We start from the raw sequence: 20,931 nt of genomic DNA, 5'->3' as shown, positions 1-20,931 counted from the left end.
GCACTAAGTGCAGTTTCAAAATGTCGATCACAGATGATCACTCTCTCTGTGTGTACTGTTTGGGCGCCAAACATTTGCAGGAGTCCTGTAGCGTCTGTCACGCTTTCTCCTCGAGGGTCCTCCAAGAGAGGAAAAATAAACTTATTCTAAAAGGCCTTATTAAACCATCATTTGAAGAGGCATTAGCTTCCTCTCCTTCTCCTGCTAAAAAGAAAAGGGCGTCGGCTCCGACCAGTCCGTCGGAACCGACCGCCAAAAGACATAGGCAGGCTTCTCCTTCAGCTCCACGGACTTCGGAGCCGAGGGCGGAACGGTCTGCCTCAATGCCTCCAGCCTCGACTCCTCTGGGTTCGGAGCCGACGGCTGGGGCATCGAGAGGCGGGTCACCTTCATCGGCTCCACTGATCTCGGAGCCGATGAAGGTTGTCCGCTCAGACACTTCCTCCTCGGCGCCGAAGCCCTCATCGGCACCGATGGAAATTGGTTTGGACACTTCTTCGGCGCCGATAATTGTAGAGTCGATTCGGAGCCGGTCCCCTAGTCCCTTGGAGCCGTTGGAGAGGCCTACTCGGACCCATTCGGTCTCTTCCAGGTCATCAAGGATGTCAGATTCGGACATAGACAGGGTGCTCCAAAGACTGTTCCAGTCCCCAGTCTTTCAGAAATTTGTTTCGGCTCCGACCCACTTGGCTTCGGAGCCGATAGCCCATTCCATTGCCATTCCTCCTCCGACCGCTTCGGCTCCGTCGGAGCAGGTGCTGATGGAGCCAGTGGAGATCCTAGGGTCGGCTCCGACCCTTACTCCAACCCCGGCCTTCGGGTCCGAGTTTAGCACACGGACTTCGGCCGGACCCGGGGGTGACGTTTCGGGGCCAATGCTGTCGGTTCCAAGCCTCCCTCTCGGTGCTTCGGCCGCGGGACTTCCATCTGCTATCATGGCTCCGGAGACCGGACCCTCCCAGGATTCTGGGGGTCCGGCCTTCAGAGCTATGAGGAGTGCCTTGGCCAAGTCTTCTTCGGCCATCTCTACGGCTTTACTGGCACCTTCCTTGGGCATGGAGACTGGGTCTTTGGCAGTTCCCCTGTCTCTAGGCAGCGGAGCCCCGAGGCCTGAGGTTACCCCCACTGGGGGTTCCCCTCCTCCTGAGGGTTCTTCGGAGTTGTCTTCGGAGGAGCCCCCAAGGAAGAGATCGTGCAAGAGGAAGCACGTGGACTCCCCCGACGAGTCTCTTACATCGGACACTGATCTTGATGATGCGGAGGGGTCCCCAAAGTCATCCTCGGATGATGTCTCATTTGCAGACATTCTAGAGATCCTTAAGCAACGAGGCGGCTGGAATTCCAAACCCCCCTTCCGCTGATGAGTCGGTGTTTCTCAAGGCCTTCTGGGCTCAGCCCTCCGCCTCCTGGGTGTCTCCGCCCTTCGAGCTCCTGGATTTGGTTTATCGGAGGGCGTGGGAACATCCAGATACTGTGGAACCAGTGCCTTCTCGCCCTAACAAATTTTTGTCTGCCCCACCCGAGAAGGAGTTCTTAACGAAAGGCGTGGCTGTAGATGCCATGGTGGTGGCATCTGCTACCCAGCAGGACGTGGCAGAGGCTTCAACGTCCGTCCATCCTCCTAATAAGGAGTCTAGGAGCATGGACCGATGCGGAAGCGCACCCTGACTTCAGCGGCCTTTACTCTGAGGTCCCTGAATTATTTGGCACATTTCACCAGACTACAGAGGGATCTGGTCAAGGAGCTCTCAGACTCCCTCTCAGGTAACCTACCTGAGCAGCTAGCCCAGTCGGTTAGCTCTCAGTTGGCTATCCTCACCTCGATTTCTAACTCGTCCATGAGGCTCATTTCATATGCGGCCGAAGGGAAGGGCAGAGCGGCAGGCACAGGCGTGGCTCTACGGAGACAAGCCTGGCTCCGTTTGTGTCATTTCGCGGAGGCCTTCAAGTCTTCCTTTGCCGACGCTCCCTTTGATGGGTCCTCTTTGTTTGGACCCAAGGTAAAAGACACTCTTACCCGCTGTGAGCAAGAGGGAAAGACTTTATCTGCCGTAGGAGCACGTTATTCCACTCCCTTTCGGCCTTATCCCAAGGCTAAAAGAGGAGGGAAGATGTGGTTCCATAAATCACAGAAATTCTTTCCTCAACAGCAGGAAGATTCCCTTCCAGAGGCAGAGGACGGGAAATTTTTCTGGGAGACGCCGTCCCAGAGGCGGCAGAGGCCCCGCAACACTGGAGACCGCGAGTCCTTTCGTGGCTCTTCAGCCTCCCACACTCCATGAGGGATTGCCCGGCTGTGCTGCTCGGAGCCAGTCGGGTGCCGTTGCCAAGCACCTAAAAGCCTGGGAGTCTATTACTCAGGACAGATGGGTGCCGGATTATTGCCGGAGGTTACACCATTCCCTTCACACACTCACCCCACCGTCCAAAAATCCCGGACCCACCACCCAGTCAAAGGGAAATTGCAGCCGTAGAAGCTTCAAAGCTGCTAGAAAAAGGAGTCATCCAACCGGTCCCCACAGACCAGATCGGATCCGGAAATTACTCAAGGTTCTTTGTAGTGCCAAAAAAGACAGGGGACCTGAGACCCATTTTGGATCTCAGCAAACTAAACCAGTCCGTCATGAAGTCCAAATTCAATGGTCACTTTACAATCCATTCTCCCATTGTTGGAGAAAGATGTTTGGATGTGCTCCATAGATCTCAAGGACGCCTATTATCACATACCGATACATCAGGCGTCCAGGAGGTATCTGCGCTTCAGCCTGGGAGACTGTCATTTCCAATTTTGTGCACTGCCCTTTGGTCTCACCACAGCCCCCAGGGTGTTCACCAAGTGTTTGGCAGTAGTGACTGCTCACCTGAGGAGTCTCGGATTCCAAGTGTTTCCCTATCTGGACGACTGGCTCCTGACTGCCACCACCAGGCATCTACTACTAGAGAACCTACAAGCCACCATCTCCCTGGGTGCTTCCCTGGGAATTACATTCAACTGGTCAAAGTGTGTCTTGCTGCCTTCTCAGCGCATAAGATTCATAGGAGCAGAGATAGACTCAAAATTAATGCGAATCTTCCTTCCTACCGAAAGGATACAAACATTACAAGGTCAAGCTCTAAGATCCAAAGCCCCAGCCAGGATGGTCCTACAACTTTTAGGTTCAATGTCTGCCACGGTTCTCCTAGTTCCTCTGGCAAGATTGCACATGAGGATTCTTCAGTGGCTGTTATCGACACAATGGTCTTTTCAGGATCTCCCCCTCAATCATCACATACTGATTACAGAAACGTGCAAACGGGACCTCCGCTGGTGGCTTCTGCCATCCAATCTGAATCAGGGAAGACCTTTTGTTATACCCCCTCCGGTGGCCACCTTGACAACGGATGCCTCCCAGACGGGGGGGGGGGGGCATTGTCTGGGCAGGTCAGTTCAGTTCAGGGTTCTTGGCTTCCAAACGAAACATTTCTCCATATCAATGTGTTGGAAATGAGGGCTGTACTTCTGTCCCTACAAGCCCTCCACAAGCTTCTCCCTCAAGGCATTATCGCTATCCACACAGACAACATGTCGGTGGTCTGGTATCTAAACAAACAAGGAGGGACCAGATCTTACCCCCTTTGCAGAGAGGCCATGAGGGTGTGGGAATGGGCAGTGGCTACCAACCGCTTCCTGGTAGCGACCCACATTCCAGGAAAATCCAATGTATTGGCAGACAGACTGAGCAGGACTATTCTCTCTCCTCACGAGTGGTCCCTGAACGAAACAGTAGCAGCTCAGATTTTCAAAGATGGGGATTCAGTGCTGCGACCTGTTTGCAACACCACAAAACACGAAGTGCAAAGGTTCTTTTCCTTGACCCAGCGTCAAGGGAGGCAGCCACGGATGCTCTAGTCCAACCTTGGCCAACAGGACTGCTTTATGCTTTCCTCCGGTTCCACTCCTCCCCAAAGTCATCCAGAAAGCTTCCCAATTGGGGTCCACAATGATTCTAATTGCTCCGTACTGGCCTCGTCAGGTATGGTTCCCTACCTACAGAAATATACTCTGGACGGTCCTTGGTTTTGGATCTAACTCCAGACCTTCTGGTTCATCAGTCGGGACAACAGCACCAGTCCCTTCACACTTTGAAATTAACAGCTTGGCTCCTCCACTTCCGACTTTAGTCAGAAATCACACCTTGGACCCGGAAGTTATTCACATTTTATCTTCAGCCCACAAACCCACCACTAAGAAATTGTATCACAGTAAGTGGAAGAGGTTTGCTATCTGGGCTCAACTCAGAGGCTTAGACCCTATTACTGCCCGATACCAGCGGTCTTGAAATTTTTAACATCCTTGTTTAATCAAGGATCTTCAGTCTCTACTATTAAAGTCCAACTAGCAGCTATCTCCAAATTTCACGAATCCATAGACCCACCGTTGATGAGCAGCAGATTATGTAAAACTTTCATGAAAGGTGCTGTGCTTTTAAGACCCCCAGTTTTTCATCCTGCGCCTCCGTGGGATCTTGATTTGGTACTTCGTGCCTTAACATCTTCCCCTTTTGAACCGGCTGCTACATGTAAGTTGAAATATCTGTCTTGGAAAACTGCCGTCTTAATTGCAATTACCTCTGCAAGAAGAGTTTCAGAACTTCAAGCCCTATCTATCAAACCACCGTACTTGATTTTTCACAAGGATAGAGTATCACTTAGACCTAATCCATCTTTTGTTCTAAAAGTTTGTTCTAATCTCTGTCTCCAACAATCTCTAGAGCTACCAGTTTTCTTTCCAAAATTTTCAAACAAAGCGGAATACACCTTGCATACTTTGGATGTTCACAGGCAATTGCGCTTCTATCTAGACAGGACTCAACAAATTCGAAAAACAGATCAATTGTTTGTGTCCTTTTCAGATAATAAACTGGGTAAAACCATCACTAAAGCTACTATTGCCAAATGGATTAGAGATTGCATAACTCAGGCTTATTCCTCTTCAAATAAGCAACTTACAACATCTGTCAAAGCTCACTCTACTAGAGCTATGGCTACCTCTATTGCATTTCATTCCAAGCTCGCTATTTCTGAGATTTGTGCTGCAGCTACTTGGTCCAACCCGCACACTTTCATTTCCCACTATAAATTGGATGTGGCATCTAAAGGGCGAGCATCATTTGGTTCCACGGTACTCAGGAGTGTTTTCCAGTGAGCCACCCAGGATTTAGGTGCTAGGGACGCTGTCCCATCAGTCAGAATGTAGGCGAGATAGGATCACATAACATCTTTTAGTTATGTACTCACCATAACTTCAGATGTTTGGGATCCATCTACTACATTCCTAATACCCACCCTCCTTCCCCTGCCTTGGAGATCAGAAGAGATTGAACGGTTTGAGTTCTACTGTTTTTATCTTGTATCATCTGTCGATGTTATATAAGCAGTGCATGCGTGTGTGTATGTATGCGGACAAACTAGATCTGGGGGACTGGTAGTGGTGCATCCTGGGATATAGTAAGCTCAGCCAATAAGAGACTTCGCTCTTTGGCATAAGCGTGCCGAGTCGGAGCCGAGGGATCAGCTCCGAACCCATCAGTCAGAATGTAGGCGAGATGGATCCCAAACATCTGAAGTTATGGTGAGTACATAACTAAAAGTTTTGTACCTTCCATAAATGTAGATGTTCGAGTGTTCACCCTGTTGCAGTCCAGGTTACCCTCCTTCCATCCCCTCTGAACTAGCTGAACTTATCTATACCACTCTATCCTACACAACCTCTGGTGTATTTGCTTGTACCTGAAGGTATATATATATATATATATATATATATATATATATATATATATATTGCCTACCTATTGGGGGCACCTGACATCTGGGGCAAGAAAAACTGAAGAAAATGGCATCGGATGCCTCTTTTATATACCCCTGGTGCACTGACGTCAGGGAGGAAGCGACAGCAACAGATGCCGGACCAAGACTTTGGAACTCAGGTCGACTGCGGGACCGCCTGACGGCAGGATAACCCAAGTGTGATGACTGTAGCAGGGTGAACACTCGAACATCTACATTTATGGTAGGTACAAAACTGTACTTTGTCTATCCTAGCCTAGTTTTTGTATCTTGGAGAACAATATGTAAATTCACTCCGAACTGCAACTACTGAATTCACATCTTCCATGCCAAATGTTTTCATGAAATTCTTCAAAATCTGCCCTCCTTTGTTATATTTTCCCTTCTGGGCCCCCAAGACGCTTCTTCACTGCTGCAAATAAAATTCTAGTCCACAGCTATATGTAATATTCCCTCCGGAAAGTGGAGTATTTCTCAGAATTTTCTGAATCTTCATTATAGCAGTTTTAGGTGCAGTATAAATATGTCAATGCATTATTCTTTCCTTGCCATTAGCCCCTTAGTACTGCAAATTGACCATTATTATCTTTTTTATCCTCACAGAGGAAGATGTGCAAAGAGTGGTGAGAAGATTCTCTCACCACAGGGTTAGATGGGTGTCCCCTCTGCTCTTTTACCCCTCTGGGTCAGGAGGTCCATTTTTCTGTTTACCCCTCCGACTCCTTCAATGGCCTCAGAGTCAATGGATCCTAGCTGGCCTGGATCCGAGGATTGCTGTATCTTGACACTAAGCTTACTCTGAGCACTCCAATCTTATTGGATCTGGAGAGCTGTCCGAGCCAAAGCTTTCCTGTTGTATCCGAGGCTTTCAGAGTCATCTGTGCACCTCCGATCCTTGACATTGGTCAGCTCAACTCCGGCTTCCATCTCGGGGATTTTGTCTTTGGAGTGTGGGGGGGGGGGGGCTGTGGTCCAGAAGCTTGCCTTCTCAGATCCGAGGTCTTCTATTTCTCTGGGGTTATCTGTTTTCAATGCTGTGAAGAGAATTTTCAACAGAATGGGTGCATCCAACTCCCTCGGATCATAGATATTCAACCCTGATGTCTCAGCATTCAGAGTCTCGCCAAGTCTTTCCACATGGACTGCCAATAACAAGACAACAGGCTACCCCACAGGGAATCTTAATTTCTCCTTCTGATACCTCTCCATATCGTCCTATGGAGTAGGTCCCTGAGAAAAAGACGTTCTAGAGGAAGCACACACTTACAAGAGGAGTCCATCACAGAAGACATGGATTTTGATGAAGGTGAGGGGTCACAATGGTTACCTTCTGAAGATGTCTCATTTGGAGACGTGCTTGAAATTCCTAGAGAGAGGTGGCTGGATGCCCAACAACCCTTCATCTGATGAGCCTGTATTCCTGGAGGCGTTTGCTACTGGCCAGTCTACATCATGGGTGACTCCGCCCACCATTGAGCTCATTGAATTGATCTCTCAGCAAGAGTAGAAGGAACTTGACAGACTTGAACCTATACCTCAAAGACCAAATATGGTTATGGCACCACCCGTGGACAAGCAGTTTTGGGTAAAAGGGATGCTCATTGATGCCATGGTTGTAGCAGCGACCACCAGAAAGGAACTTGCTGAGGAGAGTCCGACTGTCCACCCACCCCAACACGGAGTCGCAGACAATGGGCAGACTTGGGAAGCATATCTATGCTTCAGCGATCTTCGCTTTTAAGTCTCAGAATTGTTTGATACCCTTTACAAGACTTCAGAGGAATTTGATTAAGAAGTTGTCAAACACCCTCTCAGGAGCTGTTTCTGAAGTTGTTCAGTCATCTGTGTCTTTGTTGGTTACCCTGCAATCCATTTCAAATTCCTCCATGAGGTTGGTTTCGCATATAGCAGAAGGAACCTCAAGGGCAGTGGGTTCAGTTTTTTTCCATTAGGTATGCTTGGTTCTGCTTGTGTGATTTTGTGGAGCCCTTCAAGTTCTCGTTTTTCAATGCTCCCTTTGACAGCACGTCTTTTTTTGGCCCCAAGGTGAAGGACACACACTGTCCAGGTGTGGAAAGGATGAAAAGACCCTGTCTGCTGTGGGCATACATTCTTCGACCTCTCAAAGGTCCTTTTCCCATTAATCCATGGGATGGTTGAAAGATGTGGTTCAAGAAGTCTTGGGGTCCATTCCAAGATGCATGTGGAAGAGGTTCCCCAGAGGTATAGGAGAGAACTCTAATGGATGAAGATGCCCACATAGCAGTGGTGGCCTTCAAAACCAGGGTCCAGAGAATCCTTCTTTGACAAGATCCTACCAGCGCTCCTGAATGGAGGCCTAATTGCCTACCCCTGTAGGCAGTTGGGGACGTTTATCCCTGCACCAGAGAGCCTGGCTAGACTTAAAAGTTACTTGGGTGCAGAGGATTATTTCTAGAGGTTATACAATTCCCTTTTCCTTCATCCTCCATACTCAAAAATTGCTGATGTTCCACCCAGTCAGAGGGAACAAGCAGCAATTCTTATTCAAACGATGCTAGAAAAAGTCATCCAAGAGGTCCCACCAGACCAGAAAGAATCCAGAACTTACTCGCGATTCTTTTTAGTGCCAGAGAAAACAGGGGAATGGAGACCAATTTTGGATCTCACCAATTTAAACGAGTCAGTTCAACGAACCAAGTTTTTGATGGTCATGTTTCAGTCTATTCTCCCATTTCTATTTCTAGGCAAGGACAGCTGGATGTGCTCAATAGACCTGCAGGATGCATGCCAAAATCTAAAGATGAACAGATGATCCAGAAGGTATTTATGCTCCTGGCTTGGACCCAGACCAGTTCAGAATTTTGCCCTTTGGACTTGGCACAGCCCCAGGCTGTTTACCCAAGTGCATGGCAGTAGTAGCAGCTCACTTGAGACTGTAAGGATTCTGGGTGTTTCCATATTTAGATGACTGGCTCATTTCCGTTCCAACCAGGCATCAACTGATAAGGGCAAGAGATCAGATTCTCCAGTCTTGCTGTCTTCTGGGGATTGCCATAAACTACAAAAAGTCTCAACTAAAACAAACTCGGTCTAATATTCATAGGAGTGATACTCAACAAAAAGTCAACCATAACTTCATATACAGCTCTCAAGAGTTTAGGCCACAGGGTCGCAGATCAGAAAAATAACCTACAGTACAAAGATTTCAGCCAGCCTGGTCTTTCAAGCTCTGGGTTAAATGGCACTAGCAATAGCATTAGTAGCTCTAGCCAGATTTTGCATGAGAATTTTTCAGTGGATGCTTGCCACACAATGGTAAATACTTTTCCAGCCCATGTCTTAACAGATACGAATCACTCAGACATGCAAGAGAGATTTCAGGTGATGGATTTCATCAGGCCAGGGTCTACAGATGTCTGTTTTTTTCCCCCTCAGCCCAAGGCCATACTGACCACAGATGCTTCCCAGCTGGTGGGGGCGGGGCTTTTTCCTGAGGAGAATTTTCCAAGACACTTGGTCCTCTACAGAGGCTAACTTGCATGTCAGTGTCCTAGAGATGAGAGCAGTGGTCTTAGCATTGCAGACCTTTGCAGAAGTGGTCTTCCTTTGAGGACTAATCCAGTTTATATCAACCACATGTCAGTAGTTTGGTACATCAACAAGCAAGGAGGGACCAGATCCTATTCCTTGTGTTGAAGCTCTTGAGTGTGGCAGTGTGTGATCTCATCCACCTGCTTTCTCGCAGCAATGCATATTCTAAGGAAATCCAATGTGATAGCAGACAAACTGGTCAAGTACATTCTTCTACCTCACGAATGGTTCCTCAACAAGAATGTCACAGAAATAATTTGTCATCCTCATTGCACCTTACTGGCCTTGACAAATTTGGTTCCCCTTCCTTTGGCCTCACTTGCTTCACCAACTTTGGATTCTAGATCCAACTGCAGACCTCCTGTCTCACCCGACAGGCATGATTCATCCAAACATAACCAACCTCAGGTTGACTGCCTGGCTTTTCCAGCTCCATTAATAGCCAAACAACCTATGCTCTCTTCACCTGTTTGTCAATACTTTCATCTTCCCATAAGCCTTCTACTAGAAACCTTTATTCCAGCAAATGGAAGAGGTTTGTTCAGTGGGCTCATCTAAATAAATAATAATGAACCCTTTTCAGCCCCCATACCTAGCATTCTTGAATTTTTGACCCACCTTTTTAAAGGAGCTAGTTCATAAACCATTAAAGTACATTTAGCAGCCTTATCAAATTTTCACATTGATTTTGATAGTCCTATGTCACCTCCCATAAACGAAGCAAAGCCGTCCTGAAAGGCACTATTTTTCTAAGACCTCATTTTAGAAATCGTTCTTCTCCATGGGACCTGAATCTGCAGGCTGTTGCTAAATCCCCCTTTGAACCAGCAGCTACATGTAACCTTAAATATCTTTCCTGAAAGAAAATCTTTCTGGTAGCTGTTATAACCCTCTGCCAGACGAATTTCTGAGATCCAAACCTTGTTTTCTAAACCATCATACTTGATTTTTTTTTCTCAAGGATAGAGTTGCATTACGGACTAATGCTTCCTTTCTTCCTGAGGTGGTGGCAGAATCAAATATCTATCAATCCATTGATTTGCCAGTATTCTTTCCTAAATTTGCTAACAAGGGTGAATACACATTACATTTATTGGATGTTTACAATTAGGTTTCTACCTACATAGAACAAAAGGTATCAGAAAATCTGACCTAATTGTTTCATTCGCAGAAGTAAAATTGGTAAAACCAGTTGCCAAAGTCATTATCTCCGTGGCTAATCGACTGTTCATTTGTTTATAACAAATTAGACATTACTGTACTGAAACCATTATGAACCAATTCAACTAGATCCATGGTTCAATGTTTCAGTACAGAATGTCCATGGATGATGTACATGCTGCAGCAACGTGGGCTACTCACAATATGTTTGTTACTCATTAGAAATTGGATCTGGTCTCCATAGGTAGAGCATCATTTGGCTCAGTGGTGCACAGGAATATCCTTCCTTCAGTCCACCCTGGATTTCAGGTAGCTGGGGACTCGGGCCTATCAGTTGAGCACAGAATGAAAATTGTTATCCGATAAAGAAGTTGTATAATCAACATAACGTTCCATCTGTGTTGTATTTTTATTCTTCAACTCCCCTCCTGCCAACCCCCATCCTTGATTTCTTCTGGAAGAAAGAGTAGTTGCAAGACACTTATGTCCTTTATATTAAGCTCCAGATATAGCCTTCTCCATTTCTGAGTATAGATGTGCCTTTCTACTGAAGTCTGCAAACAATATCCGAGGTATTTGGGGTTGGTGCATTGTGGGTAAGGGAGAAGCTCAAGAGTTCCTGCTTGCTATGAGTTTTAGCATTGGCAGAGTCTGATCCAAGGGATCAGTTGTGGAAGAATGAAAATGGACAACACAGATGGAGTGTTATGGTGAGTACATGGCTTTTTTTTATAGCATGCAGATTATATGTGCATCATAAAAATGCTAGTCTTAAGAGCAAACTTTTGTTTTACTTGGTTCTCTCTCTCTATCTCTATCTCTCTATCTTCCACTCTCCTAAGTGTTCTTTCAAACATTAATAACATGAAGTAGGCCATATGCTTTAGAGTCCCCTACAAGTTTAGCAAAGTCAATGAAGTCCAGTATTTCCAGGTTTCTTGTTATGTTTCAAAAATGTAATGTAATGCTTTGTAATCCCACATTTATTTCTCAATTTCCAAGTTGCTGGTTTTATTCCTGTGTATCTGCATCTCCCAAATCCATCCTCTGCTTCATGTCCAGCTTACTGTCAGTTTTTCTAGTCAACTCTTGTGCTTTTTTCTTTCTCTCAAGCATTTTCCGTTGAGTCATTGGGAAAATGTTTCACTGGCAACTGGCACAGTTTTTCTGTGGTCTTTATTACTCAAGGAATAAGAAACAGAATCTCCTTGTTTCACAGCTCACTTTTTGTTGGACAAACTTTTGTATTTCCTCCTTAGCATGTTCTGCATCAAAAAATGATTTTGTCCCTCCAGGAAAAAAATATTCTGAAGATAGTTGGGTACAGCATTTTGAAACTCATGCTTGCTTTTCGACATTTTCAAATTAGTGGAATAAATTTACTTCTCTTCTGCCTGATGTACAGTGAGCAATCATTTTTCACAAATACTTTACTGTTTCCCACTTTTAGTACTTTATCCTTTTGCCACAGTTTAGTCAGAATCAACTCCTCCTGCTGGTAGGATTGCTTCTGTACTATTAAAGGTCTGGGATAGGTTATGTGTATGCTCCAAACCTGGCCATGAGAAAGCAGTGTGCCCTTTCAGTTAACAACTCCTACTGTGGAATACCAGTCCAGTTTTTTTATTTGTGCTTTCATAGAATTAATACAGTCTGTTCCTTCCAGCTTCTATGGTAGAGCAGAAAATCTCAGGATGTTCTTCATTCCACATTGCTGCAGTCCTAACTATTGGGTAGTCCGCTGTCCAGTCGGCCCGAATACCAAAGTATATGGCTGACGTCGGTCACGGCGCATTAGACTGACGTCAGTACGTCAGGGTACTAATGCGCATGACCGACGCCATATCCTCAGTCTTTTTTGCCGCATGGTCCGATGCAGAAGCAATTTTGCGAGTGCAGGTTGGCGTTCTGAAAGTTTCTGAAGTCAGAGTTTCAGACCGAATCAAAGTTGGCTAAGTACCCCGTTGGGGAATATTTTGGTTTTTTCTTGCCTCAGTATTTAACCGGATGTCAGAAAAAGTGAATAACTGTATTTCTTGTGGGAAACAGATACCTCATAGGGATTACCATACTTTGTGTATACCTTGTTTAGGGCCTGAGCACGACGTTGTTGGATGCCGCTCTTGTGCTAGATTTAACAAACGCACTATTAAGAGGAGGTTAGACTGTGCCAGGTTAGTGTTTGGGAAGCGTTGTAATTATAAAATGCCGTTGGATGTTCCGACGCCCGCTTCGGGCAAAAAGCGCAAGGATAAAGCAGCTAAGCCTAGAGTGGAAGAACCGACAGTCCCTGACGCCGGTTCTTTAGAAGGCTCTGTGGAGCCGGAGGTTCTGCCAGGTGTTTCTTTGGAGTCTCAGGGAGAGACTTTATTGTTACAGGATGTATCCTCTCAGGAAGTAGGCCAGGCTGAGGGGGCTTCTCAGGTGGCTGTTCTTCCCTCTCTTCCTAAGGTGGTTGGAGCCTCCCCCTCTGTTTCCAAGGCTTCTTTGAGAGGCAGGCCTAGTGTAGCTTCAGTGGGGGTTTCTCCTAGTGCTTCAGGGTCTTTGCCTAAGAAACATATGCTTAAAATGGCGGAGGATTTGATTACTATGATTAGAGGTTCTATGCCCCCTCCTGATAAGAGGCCTAGGGTGGAACCTGAGTTTGAGAGTTTTGAGCACTGTTCGAGGCTTCTGAGTCTTGACTGAAGACTTGCAGGAGTATCCTCCTTATTCTGATTCTGATGTGGATGATTCTACTCCTTCAGCTTCTCCTCCTGAGGATTTTTCATTTTCAGAGACTCTGCATTCCATGAGGGAGCATTTTAAATGGGAAGGTCAAGATTTCTCTGATTCCAGGAAGAGGCTTAGGGAATTCTTCTTTTACCCCAGCATAGGCCTTTAGCTATACCTCCGGTTCTGAATGTGGTGGAAGATGTTTTGCAGAGGCTTCCCTGAATCCTGATTCTTTGCCTCCTGCACCAGTTAAACCGGATAGGTACTATAGGGTGCCTGAAGCTCATAAGTATCTTTTCAAGAGTCCTAGGGCAGACCCGAAACTGTCTCTCAGGGGCCTAAAGGTGTGAAGGCTTCTGTGGTTAAAAATCCTGTTCCTCCTGATAAAGAGTCAAGGGCTTTGGATAGATGGGGAAAGAAAGTGTATACTTCTTCCACTTTAGCCATGAGGGCATTGAATTGTCAGTTTCACATGTTAAAATATCAGAATTACCTCCTTTCACAATTGAAATCTAAGGTGGATGCTCTGGCAGAAGGTATTGTGTGTAAAGAGTTGCAGGATTTAGTTCATGTGTCTGAACAGGTGGGTAAACATTCCTTGCAGTGTGGTTTTGATGCTGTGCAGGCCTCCTCGAGGGTGGCTGCCACTGGTTCTGTTCTTCGTAGGCACGCCTGGTTGAGAGATCAGAACTTAGCTGAGCATGTTAAGACAAGGATTTTGGATGCTCCTTTACAGTCTGATGTGTTGTTTGGTTCGCCTGTTGAAGCAGTTTTAAAGAAAATGGAGGACAAGGCTAAGTCTATGCAAACTGTTAAAGATTTTTTGCAGGTGCAGCCTCCAAGTTTAGTAGAAATTGGCCTACTAAGAGGTGGACTTATCCTGCTTATGATTCCCAGTCTAGGGGTAGGTCTAGACGTGGTAGGGGCAGAGCTCAAGGTTCTTTTAGGCCTAGGACAGGGAGTTCACCTGCTCAGACTTCTGGTGAGGGCAGGAGTCAGTCCTTTCGTAAGCAGACCCAATGACCTGCCTTTTCAGCTGCCAGTACATTCTCGCCTGGCAGCACCTCTAGGAGGACGGCTGTCTCTTTTCAAAGAAAATTGGGATTTAATTACCCAAGACAGATGGGTTCTGGATATCATTCACCACGGTTACAGGTTTTATTTCCATACCTTGCCTCCTTTCAAAGGCATGCCAGACATTCCTCCTCTGCAAAGAACAGAGGCTCACAAGCAAATTTCTCTGTTGCTCCAAATAGGAGCCATTCAGTCAGTTCCTGTGCCAGAAAGGGGCCTAGGATTTTATTCTCGCCTGTTCCTAGTACCAAAGAAGGGGAACACGTGGAGACCAATTCTGGATTTATCTATCCTCAACACTTATCTGGACATTCCCAAGTTCAAAATGTTGACGTTACAACAGCTTTTACCTCTGCTGGGCAAAGATCACTGGATGGTAACTTTAGATCTCAAGGAGGCTTACCTTCATGTGCCTATAAGGCTAAGTTGCAGGAAGTATCTGCGTTTTCGAGCTGGAAATTCTCATTATCAGTTCTCTGCATTGCCCTTTGGCTTATCCACTGCGCCCAGAGTATTCACAAAGGTTCTGGCTCCAGTGATAGCTTACTTCAGACTAAAAGGAATTCAAATCTATCCTTACTTAGACGACTGCCTGATTCTGGCTCAAGAAAAGGAAGACCTTCTACAGCATTTGGAATATGTTATAGCAGTGCTAAGATGCCTAGGGTATTCTGTGAACGAAATAAAGTCCAGTCTAGTACCCTCTCAAGACATGTGCTTTCTGGGTGTGAGACTGAATACAGCAGCCCAGATGGCCTTTTTAACCCCGGACAAACAAAAGAATCTATCCAGTTACTTCCATCAACTATCTCTTCAGTCCGGGCTGACTGCAAGGACAGTCCTTCAAGCCTTAGGGTTCATGGCATCTTGTATTCTGGTGCTTCCCAATGCCAAACTGCATATGAGGAAGCTACAATGGTATCTCAAAAATGTATGGACACAGCACTGCCAGGATCTAGACACTGTCATTCACATAATACCTTGCATTCAAAAGGAATTTTTGTGGTGGGCTCAGGAATGTCACCTAAACAAGGGACTCTCTGTGACCCGGCCAGAGGCGAGTCAGATTTTAACGACAGATGCCTCAGACAAAGCTTGGGGAGCTCATCTAAATGGAAAGTGGATACAAGACAAGTGGCCTGCCAGACTACAGCATCTACATATCAACATGAAAGAGATGTTAGCAGTCCAGTTTGCATTAATGGCTTTCAAGGAGTTACTTCTTCCAGGGCAGGTGTTGATTCTAACAGACAACACAACTGTCATGTGGTACATCAACAAACAAGGGGGAACACATTCTTACCCATTGTGCAGGCAAGCAATGATTTTATGGGAGACTGCGCTCAGCTTGCAACTAACTCTTCAGGCAAGGTTTCTGCCGGAGCACAGAACTCCTTAGCAGATGTGTTAAGCAGGCAAATCATGGATCCCCACGAGTGGAAACTGGATCTTCATGTATTTCAAAATTGACAGTGTCATGGGGAACTCCAGACATAGATCTGTTCGCTTCTCCACTAAACCACCAGCTGCCACAGTTTTGCACGAAGGATTTCATCACACAGCTTGGAAAGTGGATGCTCTTTCTTTCAGTTGGAAAAATCTTCATGTGTATGCTTTTCCACCTCTTCCTCTTCTCCCAAAGGTGCTTCTAAAGGTCAGACAAGACAAGCCAAGGATGATTTTAATAGCTCGATTGGCCTCGGCAGCACTGGTACCCATTACTGAGGAGTCTGGTAAGGAAGCCTCCATGGCCTTTACCCTTGATTCCACATCTGTTGTCTCAGAAGGACGGTCGTCTGCTCAATGTCAAGCTTCACTCTCTTCATCTAACAGCCTGGCATATTCTGTTTTGAAAGACAGCAGGTCTCAACTTCCTCAACAAGTTTTAAATGTGATTATGGAAGCCAGAAGACCTAGTACAAGGAAAGTGTACGCAGAAAAATGGAAGAGATTTTTATTTTGGACTGCAGCAAATAATTTGGAGATTTCGGAGCCTAATTTGAGTGTGGCTCTTCAATATCTTACTGAGTTATTGGACAAAGGTTTGTCTTTCTCTTCCATTAAGATTCATGCTGCAGCAATTTCAGCTCACTATGATTGTGACCCACCATTGTTTTCACATCCTTTGTTCAAGCAATTTCTTAGAGGGGCAAAGAATATCAGGCCCCCACGTAGAGCTCCTACTCCTGCTTGGGATCTCAATTTTGTGTTGGAGAAACTTACTCTACAACCTTTTGAGCCTGCGGCTACTGCTGAACTGAAATACTTGTCATGGAAGACTGCTTTTTTGTTGGCCATTACTTCTGCAAGAAGGGTTTCTGAGTTACAGGCCCTTATGGCGGTTGAGCCTTTTTTGATTTTTCATAAGGATAGGGTATCATTACGTACTAATCCTTCCTTTATGCCTAAGGTGGTTTCTAGTGTGGCTTTAAACCAAACTATTCATTTGCCTACTTTCTATGCAGATCCCCAAAATAAAGGGGAAAAGATTTTGCACACTTTAGATGTACACAGGCAATTGCGTTATTATTTAAGCAGGACTAAGGATTTTAGACAGTCTCAGCAGTTGTTTGTTTCTTTTGCTTTGAGTTCGCAGGGCAAGCCTGTGTCAAAACAAACTATTTCTAGGTGGATTGGGTTCTGCATTGCATTTTGTTATTCCCATCATGGCAAGGAGATTCCAGCTGGGATTAGGCCTCATTCCACTAGGGCTACTGCCACTTCAACAGCATTTCTAAGGGGTGGCAACTAAGGATATTTTGGAGGCAGCTACTTGGAGTTCAGTGCATACTTTCTCTAAGCATTATCACCTTCCTCTCTACTCTAAGTCTAGGGCTGGTTTTGCCACAGCTATTTTGCAAGGCATGTTATCAGCTCCTGCTTCCTTATAATTTGCCAGCCTCCCTTACCTCTGCTTTGGGATTCTACCCAATAGTTAGGACTGCAGCAATGTGGAATGAAGAACATAGTACAGTTTTGTACCTACCATAAATGTAGATGTTCGAGGATCCACATTGCTGCAGTCCAATTTACCCTCCCTCCTTCCCTCTGTGTTTAGGGGTGGTTGTGTAGGTGAGATTATATTCTGGTACCTTTGTATATATTGTATATATTTTTGGTGCAGGTATGTTTGGTGTGTTTTGGTTTTGGCCTTGTCTTTTTAGGGTCTTCTGACATCTGGGGCAAGAAAAGACTGAGGATATGGCGTTGGTCATGCGCATTAGTACCCTGACGTACTGACGTCAGTCTAATGCGCCGTGACCGACGTCAGCCATATACTTTGGTATTCGGGCCGACTGGACAGCGGACTACCCAATAGTTAGGACTGCAGCAATGTGGATCCTCGAACATCTACATTTATGGTAGGTACAAAACTGTACTTTTTCCCTCCATGCTCACGTAATCTGAATATGTTTAAAGCTTCCATTTTTTTTCCAGTGTTTTGCTAATTGAGTTGATATACTCCTTCAGTGTTTTGTTTATTTTAGCCAGCTGTGAGTACATTTGACTTATTTTTTCCTCCAAGTTACTGGAAGCCGTGTCTTGCTACAAAGCTTTGGCTTGCACTGCTTTTTGCTGAACAGCTGCAGAATTCTTTCCAGTCAGTGTTTTTTCCTTACCTTTTGTGACTGATAAACTTTCAGGTTCTCTGAATTTCTTTTTTTTGCTGGCATCCAGGCAGTTCGCGTACTAGCCATTTACTGAAATTTACCCAAAAATACAAATTTACTGAGTCTCTCATGAGTTTCTGTTTTCACACTGGGAGAGTTGAAATTAAGCTGTTACTCAATATGCAGCCATCTTGGCACCCAAATGTTTCCGTCTCTTGTGGACTTGACACTTTTTTCCCCCAGTCCTGGCACCAGTGCTCCTTCCAGGATTGGACAGTTATTTTATCCCGTGACGTTTGCACCCAACTGTCTTTTTATTTTTAACTTTCTTCTGTGTATGGTAAATGCTATGTAAAAAAACAGTCTAAATGCAAGTTTCATCTTGGTGAAAACCTGCTCCACCTCATGAAGGTACTCACCACGACATGAGGATAGATTCCATTCCAGCAATACTACTTTAATTTGCTTGCTGATTTTATCCTGCCTGCATTCTGACCCTTTGGTCCCATATAGGGATGTGAATGTTGGATAAATTCTTAACTGTGTGGAAAGATTTATGTGCTGCTGTAATAGCTGCTATACTTTTGTAGCTTGTTTGTAAGGATTGTTACCACGGAAATTTTCTGTGCATGTCCCCATCTGTAAATGTGTCTTACCCAATAAGGAAAGCCCAGTTAGTAAAATATAAATAAAACTATATAATGCAAGGTAATTGTTTTAAGATGCAGTGTGGCCTTGTGGTTATTTCTGGCATATTTGTGGTGACATCATCTAGTTTTTTTTTTTTATTTAGAAAGAAAGGAGCATGATGTTGTTTTTGAGAAAAATGAAAGAATGAAATTTGAAAAGTATATGTATGCATTCATTAGAGGATTAGGTTGTCTTAGTTTTGCTGTACGCCAAGAATAATAAAGACACTGAAACTTGTTCCTATGTGTAAGGGTATATTAATTTCCTGTTGCTGCAGTGCGCATTCCTTTATTTTACTTAGGAAAGGTACTTGTCAGGAAATTTGAGGCCTTTGTAGAACAAACATAAATTGTGACTGGAGTATTTTTTTCTTTGCTTTTGTGTTTTTGCAGATAAGGTACTTGTCCGAAAGATGCTAGTAAGTTTCTACAGTAGAGATGTTGCTTACACTGGTACATCACTGTAAACTGTAACCTGTTTTGTTGTACACTGACTCAGTTTATTTACCACATTCGTATGTCACAGACTGGTTTAAATGGTCATATTTCCATTTTTGTACTATGTTGCCTCTTTTGAGACCAGTTTTTCAAATTGTGTTCATTAGCATCCAGTCTGTTCCATTTGCTAATGTAATGATCTGGCTTGTCATTTTGATAGCCACATTGCTTTCAACCACACAATGCCGTTTTGTACTTTTAATGCATACAGATGTTTTAATGCTGCTGTTCTCTTGATCTCCCTTTGACCGTTGAGCTCTGTTCTGTCCATTGACCCATTCATTCCTGCTCCCTCAAAGTTTGCTGGTGTTTGAGACAGTGGGCACGGAATGTGAGAAACAGGAGTCACAGGCCCTCATCCTGTTGGTAGTCTTGCATATCTGTGATTCAGCTACTAACCCCTCTCCTTTTTGGCAGGTATGCACTGTGCCAAGCTAGGAGGAAATGTTCCTTCTGGCAAGTTCACTCCATCATGCCTGTCCTGGCTCATACAAAGTGTAGGGTGTCACCTGATTAAGTGGAGCATGTGCCAACCTGTTCCTAGACCATGCCAACTGACTACTCCAGTACTCCAAGATACTAATCAAGTCTAGGTTAACTTAATTATTGCAAGGACTTTCTCCATCTGTGCTGCAGAGCCAGGTCTTGTATTCTGTGTGATGGTTCCTGTTTTCAGAGTTCACTGTGAAGAGTGAAATACTTTATCCCACAGCAGATGATAATCATTTTGCAGTTTATTGCTGCATTCATTGCTTCAGGGAAGTCTACCAAAAGTGGCAGGTCTGATCCACCAGATTTTGAGCCAAACATCCCTAGTTTGGCCAGAGTCACCTTCCCTGTGGATGTCTCCATGCTGCTGGTGTAAAGGCTGATGTCTGTCCACCAGTTCTTTCTTGCTACTTACATTTCATGTTAGTTTGATCAAATGCCCTGCATATCAGGCTAGATTGTGATTTTGAGCCCAGTGTTTGAGTAAGTAAAACAGTTGGGCAGTTTCCTTTCTATTTGTATAGAGACTGTAACCCTTATCTACTTGATGCCCAGTAATTACTATTCTTTTGTTTTACTTAAGGCAGGTATTTTTTGGCATCCCACTTCATTACAGGGGTATCAGGTTTCCTGTAGACAGTGGATTTGTTGAAATACAAACATGGAAATTGTGAATATTGCCAGAGCTTCGAACATCTTGTTACTGCTTGTGGGATCTGTGAATTTAGGCTCTGACCTTATATGCGAGATTAAGCACTCGAGGCCCTTCTCAGTATGGAGAACATCGATGTCTGTGCTGTAACTGAAACCTGGTTCAAGGCTCCCGAGAGCACCCCGGCACTATTAGGTTTTACCTCATATCATGCGTTCTGGCCCCAAAACCCGGACCACACCACAAAAGGAGGGGGTGTATCCATATTCATAAAGGATACCCACACCTCCAGGTTGGTGGCAACGCATAGCTTGAAACCATCCAGGTGCAACTAACCATAGGCAAAACTGCTCTACAAATTGTAGCATGCTACAGTCCACCCTCTCAAACTCAGGAACCCCACACAGCCTTCCTGAAGACACTGGAGGGTATAAATGTATCTCCAAACACCATCATATTGGGTGACTTCAACTACCCGAATATAGACTGGGAACATTACTCAAGCCCTAACTTTCTAGCCCAACGGTTCTTGGAGTTCATAAATTCAAATGCCATGGAACAGCTAGTCACTGTTCCCACGAGAGGAGAAAATATACTAGATCTCATTATCACAAACATGGGGACAAAATGCTCCACACCGGAA

General features: G+C 45.1%; 1 protein-coding gene across 1 annotated transcript in view; it reads left to right on the top strand.

Moving 5' to 3' along the window:
- Nucleotides 1–20,931, top strand: part of LOC122812918 (SAP30 binding protein) — a 1,615,174-nt gene that overhangs the window by 493,827 nt on the left and 1,100,416 nt on the right. The window lies entirely within an intron of this gene.

The sequence above is a fragment of the Protopterus annectens genome, chromosome 10.part0 (assembly GCF_019279795.1).
Source record: "Protopterus annectens isolate FY-2018-M chromosome 10.part0, PAN1.0, whole genome shotgun sequence".
In the NCBI taxonomy this organism is placed as follows: Eukaryota; Metazoa; Chordata; order Ceratodontiformes; family Protopteridae; genus Protopterus; species Protopterus annectens.
The sequence above is the reverse complement of the archived record's forward strand: the minus strand, read 5'-3'. Positions and strand labels throughout refer to the sequence as shown.